This window comes from Dendrobates tinctorius, unplaced genomic scaffold (genome assembly GCF_039654945.1).
Source record: "Dendrobates tinctorius isolate UK_male_01 unplaced genomic scaffold, ASM3965494v1 ptg000069l, whole genome shotgun sequence".
Taxonomy (NCBI): Eukaryota; Metazoa; Chordata; class Amphibia; order Anura; family Dendrobatidae; genus Dendrobates; species Dendrobates tinctorius.
The window spans coordinates 9,683,466-9,691,884 of NW_027361737.1; the positions used below are offsets into that span (position 1 = coordinate 9,683,466).

Genomic DNA, 8,419 nt, shown 5'->3' on the forward strand with positions numbered 1-8,419 from the left:
ATTTCAAAAAGTCAAATGGCACTCCTTCCCTTCTGAGCCCTACCGTGCGCCCAAACAGTGGTTCCCCCCACATATGGGGTACCAGCGTACTCAGGACAAACTGGACAACAACTTTTGTGGTCCAATTTCTCCTGTTACCCTTGTGAAAATAAAAAATAGCGTGCTAAAAAATCATTTTTGTGGAAAAAAATGATTTTTTATTTTTACTGCTCTACGTTATAAACTTTTGTGAAGCACTTGGGGGTTCAAAGTGCTCCCTACACATCTAGATAAGTTCCTTAAGGGGTCTAGTTTCCAAAATGGTGTCACTTGTGGGGGAGCTCCAATGTTTAGGTACACAGGGGCTCTCCAAACGCGACGGTGTCCGATTGGAGCGAATTTTCCATTCAAAAAGTCAAATGGTGCTCCTTCCCTTCCAGGCCCTGCCGTGCGCCCAAACAGTGGTTTATGACCACATATTAGGTATCGGTGTACTCAGGAGAAATTGCCCAACAAATTTTAGGATCCATTTTATCCTGTAGCCCATGTGAAAATGAAAAAAACTAATGATAAAAGAAAATTTGTGGTGCAAAAAATAAAATGTCCATTTTTTCCTTCCACGTTGCTTTAGTTCCTGTGAAGCACCTGAAGGGTTAATAATCTCCTAGAATGTAGTTTTGAGTAGCTTGAGGGGTGCAGTTTTTAGAATGGTGTCACTTTTGGGTATTTTCTGCCATATAGACCCCTCAAAGTGACTTCAAATGTGAGGTGGTCCCTAAAAAAAATGGTTTTGTAAATATTGTTGTAAAAATGAGAAATCGCTGGTCAACTTTTAACCCTTATAACTTCGTAACAAAAAAAAAATTTTCACCAAATTTCTGTTTTTTTCACAAATAAATGCAAAAATTATCGACCTAAGTTTACCACTAACATGAAGCCCAATATGTCACGAAAAAACAATCTCAGAATCGCTAAGATGCGTTGAAGCATTCCAGAGTTATTACCTCATAAAGGGACACTGGTCAGTATTGCAAAAAATGGCCAGGTTATTAAGGTCAAAATAGGCTGGGTCATGAAGGGGTTAAGCATGTGGTCAGCACAATGATAAAGGAGCAACCTCACCAAAGTTTTGGGGAGTCAAACATAGTGCTCCCTGTTCAGTAGCTGGCGGAAGTCCTTGCCATATTTTAATGACATGTTTCATCATTCCAGATTCATCAGACTCATAAGGAGCCAGAGACACAAGGCGGGCAACTGTTCCGAAAAGCATCAACAAGGGTGAAGTTGACAGGCCAAAAGTTATGTATCCCTGAGTGTGGCGCTTTTTTAAAGATAGTCCAGTTAACCCAAGAAAAATCATTTGCAACATTTGCTATGCCAGCATCACCAGGGGAGGCACAACTACAAGCCTGACCACCACCAGCATGTTTAGGCACATGACAGCAAAGCAGCCAATTCTTTGGGCCAAATGCCAAGGTCCAGAAGCAGTGTCCGCAGGTGACACCACTGCCTTTTCCCCGTTGTGCGTGCACGCCATTCCACTGTCCATAATGCAGGAGAAGATGAATCCCACTCTGCACATGTCGTTGCACACTTTCAACCACCATCAGCAACCACGTTCACGTCCTTGTTCAATTGTCCCTACCCCAGCCATTGAAACACAAACTCAAATACGCAGCCACCCACAGGCCACAATACTAAATGGCTACATTTTCAGACTGTTTGCCTTATATGCCAATGAAATGTACTCCAGACCACAGAATAGTCTATAGGTGAGCAACATAATGTCGAAAAAAAAATTTTAACACGTTTTTGAGGCTTATATAGCAATGAAATATTCTCAAACCCTATGGTTAAGCAATACAATACCAATACATTTTTGAAGACATTTTTTGAGGATTGTATACCAACTAAATGTATCAGAAAGACAGAATAGTAATGGGTAATAAATTTAAAAGCAAAACATTTTAACTTTTTTTGGAGTGTTATATATCATAAAAAAATGTACCCCAGAACATGGAATAGTGTTTAATAGTGTTTAGTTAATAGCAAGAAACATAACCCAGCTAAATTTTTTACACTTTTTGGAAGTGTTAAGGTACTGTCACACTTAGCGATGTACCAGCGATCCTGACCAGCGATATGACGCGGTCAGGATCGCTGGTACATCGCTAAGTGGTCGCTAGTGAGCTGCCACACAGGCAGATCTCACTAGCGACATCGCTGGGGACAGGGGTCGCTACTTACCTGTCACACCAGGCGATCCTGCGTCCTCCCGCCCGGCTCCATGCGTCGCTCGTAGTCACAGCAGGAAGCGCCGCAGGAAGCTGACGACGAGAAACAGTCCTGAACGTTCTCGCGCGATCAGCGATAACCAGTGGGGGAGCCGGTCGTAGGTAAGTATCAGACACAGCGATATCGCTAGCAATATCGCTATACGTCACTAGTTATAGCCATATTGCTAGCGATATCTCTTAGTGTGACAGTACCTTTATACTGTATATCCTAGAAATGTACACAAAACCACGTAATACTCTAAGGCTGCAAGATAAAACACAACAAAATTTTTTGTGTGTGTTATATATGACAAATATGTACCCCAGACCACAGAATAGTATATCGGTAAGAAATGTAACCCAGCAAAATAAGTGATATGTAACCAAGCCAATTTTTTTAAATTTTCTTGTACTGTTATATACCACCAAAATATGACAGAAAGCACATAACAAACTATGGATAAGTAATCTAATCCAGAAATATTTTTCATCATTTTTGTAAGTTTTACATACCACCGTAATGCAACAATAACTATGTTAAACTGTATGGATGAATCTTTCAATTCATAAAGAAATTTTGAACATAAATATTTTCTAAGTGTGATTTATGCACTTATACATTAATAAAGGATTTGCAGAAAGTGCAGAGATACCAAACGATGATAAAAAGAGTCATCCAAAGATGCCCGGAAAGGCAACAACTCTTGGGTCTCATTGAAATATTTTTAAACTATAGTTGCTCTACTCCTACACTCATAAAGGCTTTGCACAAAGTACAAAGCAAGGAAACAATTATAAGGCGGGGCAGTCATCCATAAACCCCTGAAAGGCAACAGCTAGCAGGCCTCATTCAAATATTTTTAAAATGTAGTTTCTGTATTCCTACGCTGATAAAGGCTTTGCCCAAAGTACAGAGCCAAGACAAAATTATAAGGACAAACCATAGGCCCAGGAAAGGCAGCAACTAGCAGTCCTCATTCAAATATTTTAAAACTGTAGTTGCTCTACTCTTACAGTCATAAAATACAAAGTAAGTGAAACATTATAAGCAGGGTAATACAGTAATCCTCTTAAGGTGTATGTTTCTTCTTCTCCTTCCTCTTGAGGCTGAGGGACCTGCCTCTACCTTCTTTCTGGAACCAGATTCCTAGGTGCATGGGCTGTAGGTGACCCGGCTTCAGGTACTGCTGAAGCCCCTGACAAACAGAAATATTAGCAAAAGCGCTCTGTGTCACCTGCACCATCAGGGTTACTCATGCTTAGGAGCTGGGGAACCCCAAGGACAGTATGATCTGCTTGGATGACTAATTGAATACTGTAAACAATTTTAACACTTTTTGGAGTGTCATAAATCACAGAAATGTACCCCAGACCATCTAATATTATATTACAGAGAAATGTAATCCTACAACATTTTTAAATGTATTTCTCAGTTTTAAAGAGCATACAAATATACCAAGATGATGTAATACTGTATAGCTGAGAAACGCAACCTTACAAAATTTTAAAGCAATTCTTATCAGCTTTATTGATCATTTAAAAGCAAATGCACTCAAAAAGGGACAAACAAGTGCATACATATAACCCTTTTAAAAGAGTAATATTAATACATTTCTTAAAAAGCACCTTATTCCTTATAGTGTACAAAAGAAAATGTTTACCAATAGTAAAAATGGAAACAGCAATATTACACTAATATATATATATATATATATATATATATGCACAACCTTCTAATCTAGTATCGATCTGTTCTGAAGACCAGCGACTGTGTGTATATATACAGTGGTTAGTCTGCAGAGCCAGATCACTACTAAATTAGAAAATGATGTACATATATATATATATATATATATATATAGTGAGGTAGCGCTGTCATCTACTTAGGGGATTCTCGCCTGCAGCGAACAAAAACCTGTTCCGGCACAGGATTTTCCAACAAATTATACAGTTCTTGCGGTTTATTCACACCTCATAAACCACAGCAGCAACAGAAAGTTCACTTAACAGCATTAAAAGCATTGCGTCCATTATAATGCTTCACTCTGGTTACCAATGTCCAGTACGCAGGCTTTCTTAGCCTCACAACTGTCTCACCCAAGTCAGGGCTCCTCATGCGGCTTCAGCATTCCGCACACGTTCATTCCCTCCAGGGAGCTCTCAGGCACACATCGCCATTGCTCACAGCAACTTCACATGTGCTGCCAGGCAGGAAGTTCCATCTCTGCGGGACCTTCCACACTGGACCAACCAGGTCCCAGCATTCCCCACATGTGACCTACCTGGGCCACATTATATGGTCTATAGCCACACCCACAGAGTCACGTGACTATGACTTCATCACAGGTCCTTCACACACTCACATAGTCTTTTACTACAGGCGTTTTCAGGCACACCCCTGGGTGGGTTTGTAGGTAACTGGCCCGCCCAACTCCCGAGTTACCTGGAGACTTCTCCCTTATATCTTGAAATAACACTTCAGCAATATCATTGCTGATCAATACACATAACTAAGTCTCCAGCTCAAAGCCACCCACTTTGAGATACATAACCATCCTTCAGGATTCTGCCACTCATCCTTTCTCTTGGAACCTCCACACAGCGCCCCCTAGGGGACATAGTGGTTACTACACCACTATATATATATATATATATATATATATATATATATACAGTATATACTGCTCAAAAAAATAAAGGGAACACTATTCCATTTGCAACAGGCTGTTTGTGTTCCCTTTATTACTTTGAGCTATATATATATATATATATATATATATATACATCATTTTCTAATTCAGTAGTGATCTGGCTCTGCAGACTAACCACTGTATGTTTGCATGTAACTGTCTAATACTTTTTATATATTATACATTAGATAGGGACTGCTTCGATAGGGGTTACCTTGACATGGTGGAGCAGCTTGGTGTACATTTTTTGTGCAAAAAAACGTATCAACTAAATACCCTGTATTTGTTATCCAGCACTTGCTGATTACTGCCATTTTTTATTGCAGAGTATTTTTTGTAAATCTGTTATTCTGTGTTTTCTTGTTGTATCTCAGTTAGTGGGTGGTGTGAGCATTGTCTGATCGACGTGTTCACACTTGTGCATGTCACATGTGTGTTTTTAATCCGTATTTTTTCCTTGCTTAGCATGGTTTGGGAGACCCCACCTCTCTCTCGTGTGATGTGCACATAAGAGCTGTCTCAGACCACAAGCCCATACTAGGGAGTGGCCTGTCTGAGTCCTGTTCATATTAGACACTGTTCACATGTTCAGGTTTTTAATACATTAGATAGGGACTGCTTCGATAGGGGTTACCTTGACGTGGTGGAGCAGCTTGGTGTACATTTTTTTTGCGCAAAAAAGCGTATCGACTAAATACCCTGTATTTGTTATCCAGCACTTGCTGATTACTGCCATTTTTTATTGCAGAGTTTTTTTTGTATATCTGTTATTCTGTGTTTTCTTGTTGTATCTCAGTTAGTGGGTGGTGTGAGCATTATCTGATCGACGTGTTCACACTTGTGCATGTCACATGTGTGTTTTTAATCTGTTTTTTTTCCTTGCTTAGCATGGTTTGGGAGACCACACCCCTCTCTTGTGTGACGTGCACATAAGAGCTGTCTCAGACCACAAGCCCATACTAGGGAGTGGCCTGCTGAATCCTGTTCATATTAGACACTGTTCACATGTTCAGGTTTTTAATACATTAGATAGGGACTGCTTCAATAGGGGTTACCTTGACGTGGTGGAGCAGCTTGGTGTACATTTTTTTGCGCAAAAAAACGTATCGACTAAATACCCTGTATTTGTTATTCAGCACTTGCTGATTACTGCCATTTTGTATTGCAGAGTATTGTTGTAAATCTGTTATTCTGTGTTTTCTTGTTGTACTTTTTATATATGTATAAACCCTCTAAATCAGTTTTGATCTAGCTTTATAAACTATCTACTGTATTATGTTTAAACGCCTGACTTTCTAATATTATCTATACATGTACAATTTTCTAATCCAGTATTGGTCTGGTTTGATGAAGTAGCGAGTGTTTATACAAATAAGTTCCTTTATCTATACACCACTTTTGAATCCAGTATCCTATCTATTTCACTGACAAATTCTCTGTGACGGAGTCAGCTTCTGCTGAGTCGATTTCTAGAGTGAACCCTCTCGGTCATAGCATCCACCCACCTAGGGCGAGCTGACCTTATGAGGAACCACCCCCTATACATGGAGTGTCAGGGGCAAAACCAAGGGGGTGAGTCACCACGACTGCTGGAACCAGACGTCCGGCTCAAGCAAGACACAAGTGCAGGTGTCTGGCAACAGGAAACGTGCAGGGTACAAGACAAGACAAAGCGTGGTCACAGGGTTTCTTCAATAAAACGTGGTCTCGGGGTTTAATCAGGTTCAAAACATGATAACAAGGACAAAGTGATACATAGCAAGGCACGTGCGAGGGCATGCCAAGGTCCAATGCATGATACATGCTAGGTGGCATGCCAGGGTTCCGGCAAGGGCTAGATGGCATCGGACTCCGGACATCTGGCAACGATCGACAGGCTCCGGACATCAGGCTGCGGACATCAGCTCCGAACATCACGCCGCAGTCATCAGGCTCCGGACCTCAGGCAGGCTCCGGGCATCCAGCAGGCAAGCCAGGGTTCAGGCAATGAGGCCCACAAGAGTTCAAGACATGGTGCGTGTTAAGAGACACGACAAGGTCCAAGGCAGGGTTCAAGGCAGGGTGCATGCTAGGAGACACTCGAGGGTCCAAGACAGGGTGCAAGGTAGGTTGTGTGCTAGGGAGCACACCAGGGTACAAGGCAGGGTGCATGCCAGGGGACACAGCAGGTGTTATGAATGGGTCACCGAGGAGGAGAGCAGGCCCAGGCTAAGCCACAGAAAACCAGAGAGGTTGGTACCTAAGCGGATTGCAGACCCCTGAACCTATCCACACAACTAGCAGTAGCCGTGGAGCATACCTACGATGATCCTAGATGCCTCAGCACAGCCGGAGAGCTAACTAACCCTAAAGCAAGAAATGGGAAATCTAAACTGCCCCAGAGCAGACCCCAAAGGAATAGATAGCCCCCAAACATATATTGTTGGTGAGACAAACACAGGCAGGAAAATAGACTGAGCAAATGATGGGGCCCACACTGACTAGACAAGACAGGAAAGGAAAGATACTGTCTGCAATCACGCAAAAAAACCCTGCAAAAAGTCCAACACATCTGATGCAAAAACACTGAAGTCACGCGACTTCGCCCCCCACTATATCAGCACTCTGGTATATTCTGAAAGCAGAGCAAAAAGAGACCAATCTAACAGGGGATAAAACAAACTGGCACAAGCAGTAACATATTGGCGGTGATTCAGCACAGCCCCAGCTGGAGCTGGCTGACCCGCACCAAGAAGAGATAGACAAAACCAGATCAAATGCAAACAGAATAGCAAATAAACCACTTAGCGGAACATGCAGGGACAGAGCTGGGGAAATCAGACCTCAGGAGGAACAGGAAGCAAATCACCAGCAGGGATAGAGGGAGTCGACTGTCTTAAATCCCAATCTGAAGCCCCAGATCTCCAATCGTCATCATCATTATCAGGTGGCAAGCCTCTGTCAATCAGATCAGCTCTATTACCTCCAGTAACCACCAGAGGGAGCCCCAAAAGAGAACTCACAACCCCTCTGTCTACCTGACCAGCTCCACTATGTTCAGTTATAACCAGAGGGAGGCCAGAAAGCGAATTCACAACAGGCAGGGTTCAGGCTAGGGCAAGAGCCTGCACATGCTAGAAGGCATGCCAGGGTTCAGGCTAGGGCTTGTGCATGCTAATAGGCACGCCAGGGTTCAGGCTTGGGCCTGTGCATGCTAGTAGGCACGCTAGGGTTCCGGCTAGAGCCTGTGCATGCTAAGAGGCACTCCAGGGTTCATGGCAGGACCTGCGCGTGTTTTAGAGAAGCACGGGGAGGCATGCCAAGCAGCAGGCTTAGGGCCTGGGCATCCCAGGAGTGCGCGCAATGCACAGTGCAGGGAGAGTGTGAGTGCTAGGAAGCGCAGAGGGCATGGCTGGGGCACTGGCTAGCTGGTCGGGCTGAGGCTCAGACAGGCGGGCAAGTCTGAGGTGAGCACGGCTGAGGCACAACAGGAGG

General features: G+C 43.0%; 1 long non-coding RNA gene across 1 annotated transcript in view; it reads right to left on the bottom strand.

The window, feature by feature from the left end:
• LOC141095361 (uncharacterized) overlaps positions 1 to 4,500 on the bottom strand; it is a 139,293-nt gene extending 134,793 nt beyond the window's left edge. Inside the window, exon 1 of the long non-coding RNA XR_012233359.1 lies at positions 4,353 to 4,500. This is a non-coding gene — a long non-coding RNA (uncharacterized lncRNA). The remainder of the gene's footprint in view (positions 1 to 4,352) is intronic.
• Between the last annotated feature and the right edge of the window lie 3,919 nt (positions 4,501 to 8,419).